Here is a 15782-nt window from a genome sequence, read left to right as displayed (position 1 = left end):
CAAAAGAATTCAAAGGCTCTGAGTACAAAAAGAGCACACTGTTCTGTTTTCCAGCTGAATGGACTTTTCCATGTGCGAACAAAAGACAAGGTCCTGCTATTTTCCAAATTAAAAGGCAAGAAACAGCAAGGAAAAACACTGCACTGAAAACCTCTCTCTTGGTTCACTTTACAAATGCTAATGAAATAGTGAACCAAAGAGCTGCTTTTCTCTTTCCAAAGTTTTCAAAGTCATGAAAAATAATTACACGTCCCAGCCTTGCTTTTAAATGGGTTGTGTTAATAATAATTTGCAACGTGCTGTATCTAGTACAGTACATTTTATCTAAGATGGATAATATGAGAGAAAGGACAGCCATATGCAAACACTGTGGCTTAAAACCAATGAGTCAGGCAAAAGAGAAACAGTGCTATCGGACAAGCGGATTGAAATCACTCAATAGATGTGACATTTGAAACCTGAAATTTTCAAAAGCTCCCCGGGGCCTTAGGAAAGCAGATGAGGCTGAATCCCCAAGGCCCTCTGCTAAGCTGAGAAAAGAAGCTGTTGCTGCTGCCTGACACTGGGGAGTCGTGAGGGCTCCCTGACCTAAGTCTTAAGGAGGGCCACTAATACCAGTCCCAGTAATCATTTCCCTAAATGAGTTATCTCCTGGTCCAGCCCTCTGGCTAATTCCGCTCTCATGTATCTTTCATATTCTCACTTGTGTCTTTAGTTCTTAAATAAATGAATGCATTATCTTTTTTGGAGGTTGCTTTAATTTGTAGGACTGAAAGAAGGAAGGGCGAGGAAATGCTTTCGGTTTTGACATTGTTATTTAGCAAGAGAGTAGGAGTCCAGGGGCTTGGGATTTATCTTCTTTTAGGGCAATGAGTACAAACCATGGGTTATCTAGGATCAAGTCTGGTTTGCAAGTGACAGAAAATCCGAAAGGACAGTGGCTCCACCAGACTTGGTGTGGTGATTCTCCTACTGTCTGTAGAGACTCAAGTCCCCTGCCAGCTGACCCACTCTGCTACCCTGAGGGCTGGCCCTTGTTCTCAAGATCTCAAAGGTATCCTGATCATTCTGGGCAGCAGGATAAAAGGGCCTAAAAAGAAAAAGGCAAAGGGCATATACCACCTTTCTCTTAAGGAAACATCCCAGAAACTACCACAGAATACAGGCTCTTGTTAGTCACATGGTTAGACCAAAGCCGCAGAGGACGCTGGGAAATGCAGCCTGTATTCTGGGTAGCTAACCACGCTGGAAAATCCATGATAGGAGAAGGCAACAGGGGTTTGGGAGTTTATTCAAAGTCTCTACCACATGGAGATTTCCAAGTTTTATGAAAGTGATAATAGTTGATGATTCCAGCCCAAAAAAAAAAAAAAAAAAATCCTCTTCAGAATAGAAAATTTGCAAATGTTGCAAAGAGAAAAGCAGTGAAATCTACAGACTTGACAATGGAGCGGAGGCCTTGAACAATTTCCTATAATCCCTCAAGTATACTTCAATGATCTGAATCAGACAGCTGAATATTCTCATGTTCTTCCTCCCCTCGGGAGTGAGTGTCCTGTTCCCGTGACTCCCACAGACCTGGAGGGACTCTCCTCTGGGTCGTGTCAACTGTCCAAGTTCCTCAGCCCTGCAGCCCAGTCACTTCCCATCATTAAGAAAGAGGAGCCTCTCACATCCAAGGGGCAAATCTCACATAAATGACATTTGGCTGATGCCCAAAGGTGACAGGGATGAGAGCAGGATAAATAAAGAATAATGTAGAAGCCAGTTGGGGCAGTCTTTCATTACAGCTCTTTCAAGAGCTATTAATCTTGGTCATAGTCAGTCGGCTAAAAATAATTACTTCTCCTAACACATGTTGTACACGCCAACTAGCCATGGTAACAGGTCAGCCCCTTTGCCTAGGAAAGACGTGGCCTCTGGTTTGCCCACAGCCATCGGAACGGGTCTGCCCGGCTGTTCGAGCACAAGCTCCTGGTCAGTCTAACCGAACAATACTGTCAAGAGGAAGATCACCATCAGCAGTATAGTCAGAAGTACCTGGAAGACCGCTTAAAGACAATGAGAAATATTTTACAAGATGTTAACTTCCTTTTGATTATAATGAAGGGAGATAAAATTTCAAATACCTAAGCATTATTTTCTTCCCCCCAAAGTAGTTCGCTCTTGAGGTATTTTAATGGAGTGCCGTGTGTCCTGACTCACCAGAAATTTCTCGACACCCCCTGAAGTTCAAAGTATCTTTGAGCCCGCAAGTCAGGTTAGTTTATGGAAAATGCTCTGGGCCTGAAATTCTAACTTGCAGATTCAGTGCTAAATTAAACAGCTGAGTAATCCTGAAGAAGCGAACAAATTCTCTGGGTTTCACCATGGTTCAGCTGTACTACAGGCAAGCTTGACTCAAAAAAGTGGTATGGCTCCTTACGGGCTAGACAGTACAAATGGGGGCGCCTGAGTGGCTCAGAGGGTTCAGGTCATGACCCGGGGCCCTGGGATCAAGCCCGGCATCGGGCTCCCTACCTTTTCCCCCACCTCTATCCTAACCCCCACCTCACCCCCACTGCATACACACTGGCTCTCTAATAAATAAAATCTTTAAAAAAATAAATAAATAAACGCTACAAAAAGCCCAAAGTAAGTGATATATCCCTCCTTCTTCATCATCATCACCATCATCATCAACATCTATCTCAACTTCTAAAATTCCCACGTAGGACGGACCTGAGAAAGGGTTTGGAAGAGGATTCACAGCAGGGCTTCTTTACGTCATAGACATTTCCAAACCCACTTCATGAACAAGGCACAGAAGATATAAAAATTAAAGACGAAATTGCACCAAGCAAGGTGCCCTGTCACCCAAATGGTGGAAGGACAGCAGGAGCCGCCGCTGGCTGGGGGTCACGAGGTAGCAAGCAGCAGGAACAGAACAAAAAGGGAGACTCTATTAAATGACAACACAGCAGCCACATCTGCAGCAGCTGGGAAGACAGCCTGGAGGGCCCACCTTCCTGGGATAGCAGAAACCTGCAGTATAGGGAGAAGGGGAGGTGCTGCTTTTTTTTTTTTTTTTAAGGTTTTATTTATTTATTTATTTGACAGAAAGAGATCACAAGTAGGCAGAGAGGCAGGCAGAGAGAGAGGAGGAAGGGAAGTAGGCTCCCGGCTGAGCAGAGAGCCCGACGTGGGGCTTGATCCCAGGACCCTGAGATCATGACCTGAGCCAAAGGCAGAGGCTTTAACCCACTGAGCCACCCAGGCGCCCCAGGGGAGCTGCTTCTACCATCCCACACTTCCCTGCTCAGAAAACGGGAAGACTTAGCCCAATGAGCTCTTTTTCAAAGAGACATCTAAATTACCGCCGTGGGCACTGCATCAGACAGGAGCTCTCCCCTCTCAAGGTGGAGGTCTTACCCAGTAACTGTGGGCGTTGGCTGGAGGATTTACAGTAATCAGCAAAGACTCAAACCCAAGTGGCTCCAAATAATAAGAAGCAGGAGTTATAGCCAAATCACAGAACCTCCTAGGACCATGAAAAATCCCAGCAGATATTTTGCAAATTACATGAAGTTAATGTTACAAAGCATGCACACAGACACAAACCTTGGAGGAATTTTTTCAATTATACCAACAACAGAAACTGTAAGTTCCTAGAGGGGCAGCTATAAATCTAGTAACATTTTCATACAACCATAAATCCTATAACATTTTCATACTTCACATCCTTATAGGACTTCATGAGTAAGTGCCCTCATTGAAAACCTACCCCTCGATTTTTTTAAGCCCTCAATGAAGGAGTCTTTTAAAAGGGGGCGGGGGGGTGGCAACACATTTGACTATGGGAATTTTACTTGCAAACCCTTTATACCTTGAGGGAAATGGGTTTACTTTTATTATAACTATAAACTTCATTTATCATTTCACAGGAGACATTAAAATAATTGTGGGCAACGTGATGCTGTCCCTTGCAAGCCACATTCCTGCCCTGCAGAGAGACTGCTGCCACACAGCTGGGTTAGAAGATGGTGTTAAAATTACTGTGGAACCACATAATTGCTCCATCATTAGTGGTTGGGGCTGGGTGGGGGGGGGCGGGACTTGAGAGGGGGATAATAAGTCTTCAAATTATTCCATGTGGATTAAAGAGGAGGATGCACAAACATATGCAAGATTGGTTGCTAAGCTATAGCACAGAAATCCCTTTGTTTTTAAAAAATTGTTTTTAGATTTTATTTTAGGAGGAGTAAGGGCAGAGGGACAGAATCTTCAAGCAGACTCCCTGTTGAACGTGGGGCCCAACACGGGGCTGGATCTGAGATCATGACCTGAGCCCAAACCCTGGGATCATGACCTGAGCCAAAACTGTGGCTGTCCACTGAGCCACCCAGGGGCCTCTAAAAAATTTTTTAATACTCAAATACTACCTTCTTGCGTTAAAAATTAAACTGACTTCTATTCAGATCCCCCTTGACTCAGCTGTTCTACTTCCACACGTATACAGAGAGACCATACTCTGTACCCACTCATCAGTTGATGAACATTTGCACTGTTTCCACATTTTGACTATTATGAATAACGCTGCTGTGAAAAGTATATTTAAAAAGTCTAACCCTGGGCACATGGGTGGCTCAGTGGGTTAAAGCCTCTCTGCCTTTGGCTCAGGTCATGATCCCAGGGTCCTGGGATCGAGCCCCAGATCGGGCTCTCTGCTCGGCAGGGAGCCTGCTTCCTCCTCTCTCCGACTGTCTCTCTACCAACTTGTGATCTCCGTCTGTCCAATAAGTAAATAAAATCTTTTTAAAAATAAATAAATAAATATATAAAATAAAAAGTCTAACCCTGCAAAAGCCTATGGCTGTCGTATTCCTTGACCTATCCAAACTTTGCCTCCTAAAAAGGTAGCAGCTTTGACTCTCTCCAGAGATACTCTACCTTTATGCAAGTACTGAATTTTAGAAAAATTTAGAAAAAGTACTCTGCATCTTGCTTCAAGTGTCTTGAAGACTGTTTCATATTGATACATATGGAACCATCTCTTCTTACTGAGACTAGAGCAGTTCACCAGCTACACCTTCCTTAATATTTTAACATATCCCTTGTGATGGATGTTTAAATTTTCTTATGTTTTGCCACTACAAATAATGTCACAGTGAATATTCCTGAGTATGTCTTTGTGCACATGTCCCAGCATGGAAGGTAGAATAAATTCATGTAAAATAGCTGGGTCAAAGGGGATTTGAAAATAAATCATTTTTTTGTTTCCAGAAAACTCTAATTCAGCACGGGACAATAGAAGAGATTCAGATCCTAACTGCTTCTTGAATAAGAGAGTGTATAATCAGCAGCATAACCAAAAAATGAGCAATCCACTGAGTAATTATCTTTAATATCTTTATTGAGATATAATTCACATAACATAAAATTCATCCATTTAGAGCATACACTTCAACGATTTTTAGTATAGTCATGGAGTTTGGCAACAATCACCACAATCTAAGTTTACAACTTCACCCTAACCCTAAAAGAGAACCCCTGCCCCCACCAACAGTCACTCCCCGTTCCCCTGCCTCACCCCTTTCCCAGTCTCAGGAAATCACTAACCTGCTTTCTGTAGCTATGGATTTGCCTATTACAGACCCTTTACATAAATGGAATCACACAATATATAGGCTTTTGTATCTGGCTTTCACTTAGTATAATGTTTTCAAGGTTTATCGATGCTGTAGCATGTATCAGTACTTCATGCCTTTTTATTACAGAATAATATATCATAGGGGATATATGACACTTTGTTTATCCATTCATCAGTTGATGGACATTTGGGGTTGTTTCTCTTTTGGGCTATAATGAATCATGCTGCTACAATTATTTGTGTAAAAGCTTTTGCATGGACATGCCTTCATTTCCCATGGGTATGGGTCTATGAGTAAGCAAATGAATCAATGAGTAAGTGAACCTATAGAAACTTACATGAAAGTTATCACAAAAAAGAGAGAGAGAGAGAGAGGAAGGGAGGGAGGGAGAGGGGAAAGAGAGAAAGGGGGGGAGAGAAAGAGAGAAGGAAAGAGAAGAGGGAAGGAAGGAAAGAAGGGAAGGAGAGAGAGAATTAGGTGTTGGGGGGCAGTGTAGAGAAAGACAGAAAACCATCAACAATGAGTAGATTTACAAGACTAACAAAACTGTGACACCAGAGTATGTCAATACCTTTAAAACCTTTCAAGATAGGACATTTGTTTGAAAATGAGTATAAACTGAAATAAATGTCCATACACATTACGTTTAAAAAGAAAAATCCAAAACTGTCACAAGCCAAGAGAACAGGGAGAAAAACTTCTATTTCTTCAAACCCATAGCTTTCCGTAACCGCTTACCAGCTCACCCTCTGAAAGTCTTATCTCTTGTGTTCTGTATGCAATTTAATCAACCAACTTGTTCTGCGATTACTCAGTGTTGCCCTACACTGTGCTAGGCAGAAAGACACACAGACTAATGAAACCCCTGCCTTCTGGTTCTTGAGGAGCTCACATTTTAGGGACTGTAATACTTTTTAATAACAGTGTGTAGAGATTTTATTTTTTTTTTTTAAGATTTTTTTTTTTTTAATTTATTTGTCAGAGAGAGAGCGAGCGAGAGTGAGCACAGGCAGATAGAGTGGAAGGCAGAGTCAGAGGGAGAAGCAGGCTCCCCGCGGAGCAAGGAGCCCGATGTGGGACTCGATCCCAGGACGCTGGGATCATGACCTGAGCCGAAGGCAGCTGCTTAACCAACTGAGCCACCCAGGCGTCCCCAGTGTGTAGAGATTTTAAACCAGGGGTCAGCGAATGTTTCCTGTAAAAAAAAAAAACAAAAAAAAACAAAACGTTGTGGCCCTGCTGAATATCCTCCTTCTTCTTGTGTCTATGCTCTATTAAAAATGTAAAAAATCTTTCTTAGCTTGAGGGCCACCCTCTGGTATAAATTATAAGCAAAGAGAAAAATTACAGGATTATAATCTTACTAATTAAACTATGCTAGACACAATTTAAAATTCATTAATTTTGAATTACATGAATTTCAATAGCTGCAACTCTGGTTTTTCTTACTAATTATTCTCCTATTTCCATGAATCTGTTTATACCAAAGTTTTTTGCCTAAATTATGTCTACCTTTCAATTCCCAACTGAAACTACATTCCACAAAGCTGGCTAAAATCTTGCGGAATACCAGGCCCTGTATAGCACACATAAACACGTACACGTACACGTACATGTACACACCTCTCCCTGTCCCAATCCCTCTGAATTAGTTAAAAAACAAAAAACAAGCAGTCTAGGCTATACTGTGTATAAACTCTCACTGTGAATAAAATCTCACGGGCTTGATGCAACAAAGGTTCATACTGCTCAAGTTCTATGTCCCATCTAGGCCAGTAGAGGGGAGGGGAGGCTGGGCCCTACTCCACAGGGCCATTCATGGACCCAGCCTAATGTAGACCCCACGACCTAGAACACATAGCTCCCAAGGTCATGGTGGCAGAGAAAATGAATGTCTGCAAGTGTCACACCAGCTCTTAAATGTCTTGACCAGAAAATGACACCTGCCACTTCCTCTTACCTTTCATTGGTCTGAAGGAATGGCAGGATCCCACCTAACTTATAGAAAGCCGGTAGTTATCATCTTCCGGTGTGCTCAGAAAGAGGAGGAAACCAGGAGCTGAAGAGAAAAAGCTAAAGCAGACCCAGGAAGCCAGGGACAATCTCACTAGGGCTAGCTGTGCCTCACTGATCTCACAGTTATACATTATGCAGTCTGATTGCAAAGGTACGGTCTATAGACCACTCAGGCATAAATAAATCCACATTCACCACCCTTAGACTCTCCAGGCTAGTAACACCGGGTCATACAACATTCCTGATTCCAGGGCAGCAGAAATGAGTAAGACGCACCCAGCTGTCTCTGGGATCATGCTATAGGACTTCTCCTCTAAGCAGTCCCAAGATTAATCAATTTTTAGGCTTATCCAAAGCAACCTAAGCCTCCTACGACACCATCAACAGCAAATACTCATTGACGGTAACTGATCATTTTGACAAAAAGACCCTGAGCCTCTTCCTCCGGGGCCCCAAGCCTCTCCAACAACGCCCCATGTTCTCTTTAAGGACTTATCACATAAAATCTCTCTTTACCTTGGGACATACACAACCCCATGCTGAGGAGTCTGTACCTTATAAGGTGTTCAATAAACACTTCTTTATTTGAATGCAACAATGTAGGAAGTGACTCAATGAAATTATAGTGGAGCTGAATCCTGTTAGAGCGAGCATCCCCTCTCTCGAAGCAACATTTGAGGGCTAAAAGGCTGAGACAGAAAGAGCGGCATGTTTCCCAGAAGAATCAGAGAGGGGATGTGGAGTGGCTAGCCAAGTTGGACTTTGGCTCACAATGCCCCAAGGACACTGACAAATAGCCCCATAATAACCCATCTGAGTCTCAGAAGTCACTCCTTAGAGCTGCTCTATGAAAGCCAAAGGGAATTATTCATTAGCAAGTGTGAATAACACTGGGTACCACCAGCAGATTGTGGTATTTACTGAATTATTCATTAGCATTTGTGAGAAATGTACAATCCAAAGGGTGTTAAACCAATCCAGATTGTTCAGCAATGTTTGTTTTCCTTTAAAAAGATTAAAAAGAAAAAAAAATCACCTCCAAGCTACAGTTCTTAAATTTTAGACCAGTTATAAATCTGGCTACACAAGTAGGTGAAGAGTAGAAAGTCAGGTAAGAAAGGGGGATCAGCGATCTAATTTAATATTCATCATTATAATGACAGGCAGTAGACTGAACCAATGTTTGTTTACCTGTCCACATCTTGCCGTTTTAGATGTTGTATGGTCAAAGCTGGTAGGAGCTCTACAATGAGATTCATATGTGGAGGGGGAAGAAACTCCTTTGAGTCCTGTCACAGAGCAGATGCAAATTTAATTACTGCGCGTTAAGCCTTCCATCTTGTCTAGGTGTCCTTGGAAAGCAACTGTAAACAAGAAGCACTCGGCAATCAGGTGTCAGGGGCTCATTTGATCTGCTACGAAATATGTCACAAATCCCTGGCAGAAAGCGAGTCGGGAAGGGGAACAAAGAGAGAGAAGTGACAGTGTTGGAGGCAAATCTTGGGGGTGTGCCTGTTAGCGCTGGGGACCGCTCCCACTCCCGGCTCCGACTTCCCAGAGAAAATGCTACCTGCCTGACAACGTTCTCTCATCTCACATTTGTTATACATTTTCCTGTGGTCTGCAGAAATCACCACCACAAACTGGGGAGTCAACCAGAGCGATACTAAGCACAATTAAATTATTCGAGACTAAAGAAAACCTAGCATGAGCTGATTTTTTTTTTTTTGAAGACAATTGGAGAAATCTGGAAATTAATGCAGAATCGAAATTCAGGTAAAAGAGAACACGCCAGCCAGCCAGGAGTCTCAGAAAACCCTAGGCCCGCCTGCATTTCCATCTTTTTAGTGTGCCCTAATTGAATGAGAAGAATGTTCCGTTCTATGAAGCACAGGGTCTGAACCAGAGCTGTCAAATGCCCCGCTGTGTCTATGATAATGGGTGCTGCGTTTGTAGGCAAGTGAAAGGAAGTGATCCCTGAGTGCGCACGATTTGTAATTCTGCCAAGAGCCTGTAGCCTTCCTGAAGGGAGCTCCTATTCAGGGTACACTGGTCACTTCTACAGGGCAACTTGCAGGAAAATGGAGTTGTGCGCTCACAACCAAACCATGGTTCCGAAAGTGTTTTTGGCTGAATGATTTCTTGGGAACTTTCAAATTTTATTGGCTTAAATTGGACTATCTCCACTACTAAAATACAATGAACACCTTCCAAATGGTGGGGACAAAAATCTGAAAGCAAACAAGTTCTATGAAACTTGAAGCCAAATTAATAACCCAGCTCTAAGCCTCGATTTCTTCAGCTCTAAAATCAGGGGAAGAATGGAAAAAATGGCAAAGATATAGGGCCCCTGCAAGAAATACAGAAGATAACATACGTAGGTAACAGTCAGGATTACTCTATTAAAGAACAGGGAAAATTATATTAATAATACAATCATTATTCGCCTACTAGGCACACATATTTCCATGAGAATAAATTACTCTTAAAATTGTCCCTAAAATACCCAGCAAACACGTTAATTATTTTACTACTTAGCATGTCTAGCTCTAGAGCACAGACGTTCCTTCTGCCCATTTCACAATGCTTTCAGAAACGAGCAGGAGGTATCAAAGACTCATCTAAGTTTCCAGACAATTGATCTATGACTTCAATATCAGCCCATGAGCAAGGAGGAACAGAAGCAGAGTATAAAAGACAAAAAAGGCAGCTGAAAACATCAGTCCGGGCCCCATTCACGTTTTAATCTTGTATTATCTAACCTTCTTTATATCCCTTTTAAAGAGTGTGACACAGAAGAAAGAACAGAACCAAAAGGAGACATCTAGTGGCCAAGTCAGTTTCCATTCAGACAACAGTGAAACAGCAAATAACTCTAACTTAAATAACTCTATAATCTTAGACCTTAATCTCTTTTTAAACCCCCTTCAAGCATCTGATACACACACACACACACACACACATACATATATATACGACATATACATATTAAAAATAAGGCAGAAAGAAATATAAGAGAGAGAGAAACAGAAGTATCAGAAGAGAATACAATACTTCATGCATTCAATGAAGCTGGATTTTTAACTCCTAATTCAGCCTAATTAAGATTCACTACTTCCATAGATAGGGAAAGATTCTTTCCAGTCATGGAAGGAAGGCTTCCGGACCTATACACACCTGGGTTCAAATTCCAGCTCTGGTCCCTCCTTGCTGAAAGAGCAATACTCTTAGGCCTGTTCCACCTCATGAAGCATGTAGAACACTGTATTTGCAAGGCACGGTGGAGTAACTAGAAGAAGCTGCTGGGGCTACAGCTGACAGGGCCCGGAGGATCCAGCTGTCCCAATCCCCATCTGCTCACTCCAGGAGCTAGGAGCTGAACTGCACAGCATGACAGTCTGGAACCCAAGCACACCGGTGGGATGTGCTCCTTCAACGATCTACTCAACCTTATGAGGCCTTCATTTCCTCATCTGTAAAATGGAGCAAATAACCCTACTTCACGGGTGTATTATGAGCATAAAATCAGCGAGCCTATTAATACAATGCCTGGTACATACCAGGTACTCGATAAATGTCTATTTTCTTCTTTCGGTGCTACTTCCTTCAGTATCCATGCAAGAAAACCTGTTACAGCAACAAGGTTACTTCCAAAGCTACTTTATAGAGCTACCCAGTAATAACAGTAAGGACAGCTACTGTTTAACTGAATGTGAACTATAAACCACACAAGCATGGGTTGTTACCACACTGAACCCTTCCAACACCTTAGATGGTGGGTATAGTAGATACCCTCTTCTGCCCACCAAGCATCTATCCTGACAACTGTTCCTGTCAACAAAATCCTGATTATGACCTGGGCCACCATGGGCTCCCCCCCCCCAAATAAAATTTGTTTTCCCGGGGTTCCTTGCAGCTGGGGTAGTCATGTAGCATAATTCTACCTGACGAAATACAAATCCAAATCTACTGTTGTTTTCCTTTAAAAAAAAAAAAAAAAAACCTTTCTACCTTCTCCCTTCCTGAAGGGACCTCCGACCAATGCCGGAGGGTCTATCTACCACCTCTTTTTTTCTTAAGTATTTTATTTATTTGACAGAGAAAGAGAGAGCACAAGCAGGGGGAGGGGCAGAGGGAGAAGCAGATACCCCATGGAGCAGGAACCGTCCCCCCTGCCCACCCCCCAACGCTGGGATCATGACCTGAGCCAAAGGCAGATGCTTAACCAACTGAGCTACCCAGGCGCCCCTATCCACCACCTTTAAATGAAACCTGACACTGACTCATGTAAGCAGCCCCTAAGATAGCTCCCAATAATCCCTACTTCCTGTTATTCGACCCCTGATGTAACTCTTCCTCTTGAGCACAGGCTGGGTCTAGACACTCACTGCTAACAGAGAGAAGACTACAGAAGTTATGGAATATTACTTCTAAGGTTAGCTTACAAAAAGACTAACTTCCTTTCTGCTTCTCTCTCATGCAGAAACAATATGGCGGAAGCTGTCACTCCGGAAACTGCCCTATGGAGAGGCCCATGTGGCAGGGAACTGATGTCACCTACAGCCAACAGCCAGGAGAATGAGCCTGAAAACACATCTCCTCCTACTCTACTTGAGTCTTAAAATAACTGCAGCCCCAGCCAACAGCTTGAGTATAGGCTTATGAGAAACCCTGGCAGAGCCCAAGGTTCCCAGCTAATAAGCTCTATCTGGACAGATGACCCACAGAAGATGTAAGATAATAAATATTTGTTGTTTCAAGTCCTGAAGTTCTGTGGTAATTTGTCACACAGTTAATGACAGTCCATTCACCATCCTTCAGTGATGCCATCTACTGAGAATGGCAAACCAGGATGCTAGCAAGATCCTGGCTCCTCATGACCTTCCTGGGCAGCTTCACCACCTCGGAGCTCACAAGTCAGGCAGGGGGAAAAAAATCTTTAATCATTAAACAATTAAAATCAATTCTAAGTGATACAGTCAATCACTATTATTAGCACTCTTCCCAGGTAACATCTAAGGGGTTTACTTACTATAGACATCAAAGGAAAAGCTGTGGTTCTCAGATTTCTATTCAGTAGAAAAAACAAACAAAAAGAATTTTTAAAAAAGATTTTATTTTTTTTTAGATAGAGAGACAATGAGTGTGTGTGTGTGTGTATGTATGTGTGAGAAAGAGAGAGAGCGCGCGCATGAGTGGGAGGAGGGACAGAAGGAAAAGTAGACTCCCCCTGAGCAGGGACGCTGCCACCCCCCACCAACCCACCTCAACGTGGGGCTTGATCCCAGGATCCTAGGATCACGACCTGAGCCAAAGGCAGACATTTAACCGACTGAGACACCCAGTGCCCCCAAACAAGAAGAACTTAACAGAAGTTACTGCTAAACATGATACTCCATTAAAAAGGGTGGATTACTAAATGAAAGAAGATGGGATTGGGAGGGAGACAAACCATAAGCGACTCTTAATCTCACAAAACAAACTGAGGGTTGCTGGGGGGAGGGGGTTTGGGAGAAGGGGGTGGTATTATGGACATTGGGGAGGGTGAGTGCTGTGAAGTGTGTAAACCTGGTGATTCACAGACCTGTACCCCTGGGGATAAAAATATATGTTTATAAAAAATAAAAAATTATATTAAAAAAAAAAAAGGTGGATTACAAAAGCACATGGGACGACTCCATTGTTTAAAAACCACACATACAACATCTTCACATAAATGCACAGGGAAAAAATCTTTAAGATTATAGACCAGATATCAGCAATTTTTTTTTTTCCTGTAAAGGGCCAGAGAGTAACTACCTTGGGCTTTGGAGGCCATTGGTTTGGCACAGCTCCTCATCTCCTGCGTCTCATCACAAAAACGGGCATGTACAATATGGAGGTGAGTGAGTAGGGACAACCCTGTCCAATAATACTTCCTTTATGAAAACTCAAGTTCAGATTTCATATTATTTTTACACGGCACAAAACATTGCTCTCCTTTAGAGTCTGTTTCAACTATTCAAAAATGCAAATACTACTCTTAGCTCACAGGCCATATGAAAACAGGGGGCAGGCCTGATTTGGCCCACAGGCCATAATTGACTAACCCGTGTCAGAGGCCAAAATCTTTACAGTAGTTCTGTTTGTCTGCGAAGTAAGATTAAGGATGACTTTTACTTTCATCTGGAAACCTTTCAGCACTGCAAGGATGAATGTATGTTTTAATTATTTTATAATTAGAATATACAGGGCAATTTTGTTCAGGCTGACACAGGCAGGGGAAGGAGGAAAAGAATCTTGGGACACACAGGGACTCTAAAACGCACTGAAGAAGTGACAGAACTGGTAACCACCAGATTAGCAATAAAAACTGTCAGCTGAGCCACAGATAACATTTTCAGTGACCCTCAGGATGCTCCAAAGTGGACAGAAAACATGTCTCTATTTGAAAACAAGCAGTAAGAGATAGAGAATTGAAACAGAATAAGAAAAAAAGAAAAAACAAACAAACAAAAAAAACCCTGAAGTGAAATGTGCATGTTTCTTCACCAAAAAAAAAAACAAACAAAAACCTGCACTACAATGAGTAGAAAGAAGCACAACAAAACCTGAAATAGTGTGTAAAGCACTGCTCCTACCTGTGTGTACATGAGAAGTTTCATATTTTCAGAATATATTCCATTCGCTTCACAGAAACATAACATGGGAAACAGAATTTATTGTAAAATCCTTTGCAATTTTTGTCAAAGAATATGTAAAATTCTTCAGGATTACAAAACAGATGTAACTGATGACATCCAGTCAGAACGTCCAGCTCTTAGAAAAATACACTCTCCCCCTACCCAGGTAGCTACACATGTAACATTCGCTTTTGTAGGCACAATGTCATAAAGCCATTTTAGCTGTCACCATTCCTGTAGAAAAACAATAAGACAGGAAAAACACAAGTTCTAGTGTTTCTTGTTAACATTTACCGTGTGATCCTAAGGTTAGAGATGACACTGCTAAATATTCATGTCAGACTACAAGGCAGGCAGATCTTTCTAATTTTGAAAAGACTCTATCTCCAGGATGGGAGAAAGGCAACCCAATTATCTTAATTACTTCAAAACAAGTGACTTTTGGTTTGCCTTCTGGTCCTCATATTCTTGTTCATTCTGTGTATCTACAATAGCTCTCTGGAGAACCCAATCTTTATTTCCCCCTCCTTTTTTATAAACAATAAAAAAAAAATTTAAACATAGGCAAATATTTTTAAAGATTTTAAAAATGAAATATTTCTATATTTAACTATTACAAATACCCACGAGCAAGAGCTATCATCTCATAAAATAGTTAATTTCAATGCTATATGAATTAGACTTCAATTTAAAAAAAAAAATGCAAGCAAAGAAACCACAATCACACTGATTTTAACAAAAAGGTGGTGAGGGAGATACAATCCCTGACATAGCTCTAAATCTCTGGTTGAAAAACCTTTTAATTATTTCTGGGTGATCTATTGTTTTGAACTACTCATGTCTCTTCTCTCTACTCACACACATACTAGGCATCTCATCCCTCTGTCAACTTGAAGTTTTCATCCATAAAATAAGAGAATATTTTTCTTTGGCTAGTTCATAGAACAAGGAGAATTAAATGAGAGCAGTAAAAAGAGGGACAAGAACAAATGCTGGCAAGAATGTGAAAAAACTGGAACCCTTTTCACATGACTAGTGGGGATGTAATTCAGTATGGTTGCCCTGGAAAACAGTCTAGTGGTTCCTCAAAAACTTAAACATACAAGAGCGCCTGGGTGGCCTGGTCGGTTGAGCATCTGACCCTTGGTTTCGGCTCAGGTCATGATCTCAAGGTCATGAAATCAAGCCCCACATCTGACTCCATGCTCAGCAGGGAATCAGCGTGGAATGCTCTCTCTCCTTCGTCCCCCACCACACTCTCAAAAATAAATAAACAAACACACATACATGCAGTTACCACATAACTCAGCAATTCCACTCCTATGCATATGGCTAAGAGAAATGAAAACATGTCTCTATAAAGAGATTCGTTCACAAATGTTTACAGCACCATCACCCCGAGTAGCCAAAGAGTGGAACAACCACAAGTTCATCAAGGGATGAATGGATAAACTGTGGTATATCTATGCCATGG

At 42.0% G+C, this 15782-nt stretch overlaps 1 protein-coding gene and 1 long non-coding RNA gene across 4 annotated transcripts in view; both read right to left on the bottom strand.

Annotated features, from left to right (window-relative positions):
• Positions 1 to 15782, bottom strand: part of FTO (FTO alpha-ketoglutarate dependent dioxygenase) — a 373847-nt gene that overhangs the window by 321764 nt on the left and 36301 nt on the right. The window lies entirely within an intron of this gene.
• On the bottom strand, positions 5582 to 10863 carry LOC132005508 (uncharacterized). Its single transcript, XR_009400819.1, has 3 exons — positions 10824 to 10863; positions 8838 to 8935; positions 5582 to 6825 (listed from the first exon to the last, which is right to left on the bottom strand). It is a non-coding gene; the product is annotated as an uncharacterized LOC132005508 (long non-coding RNA).

Source organism: Mustela nigripes, chromosome 17 (genome assembly GCF_022355385.1).
Source record: "Mustela nigripes isolate SB6536 chromosome 17, MUSNIG.SB6536, whole genome shotgun sequence".
Lineage (NCBI taxonomy): Eukaryota > Metazoa > Chordata > Mammalia > Carnivora > Mustelidae > Mustela > Mustela nigripes.
The sequence above is the reverse complement of the archived record's forward strand: the minus strand, read 5'-3'. Positions and strand labels throughout refer to the sequence as shown.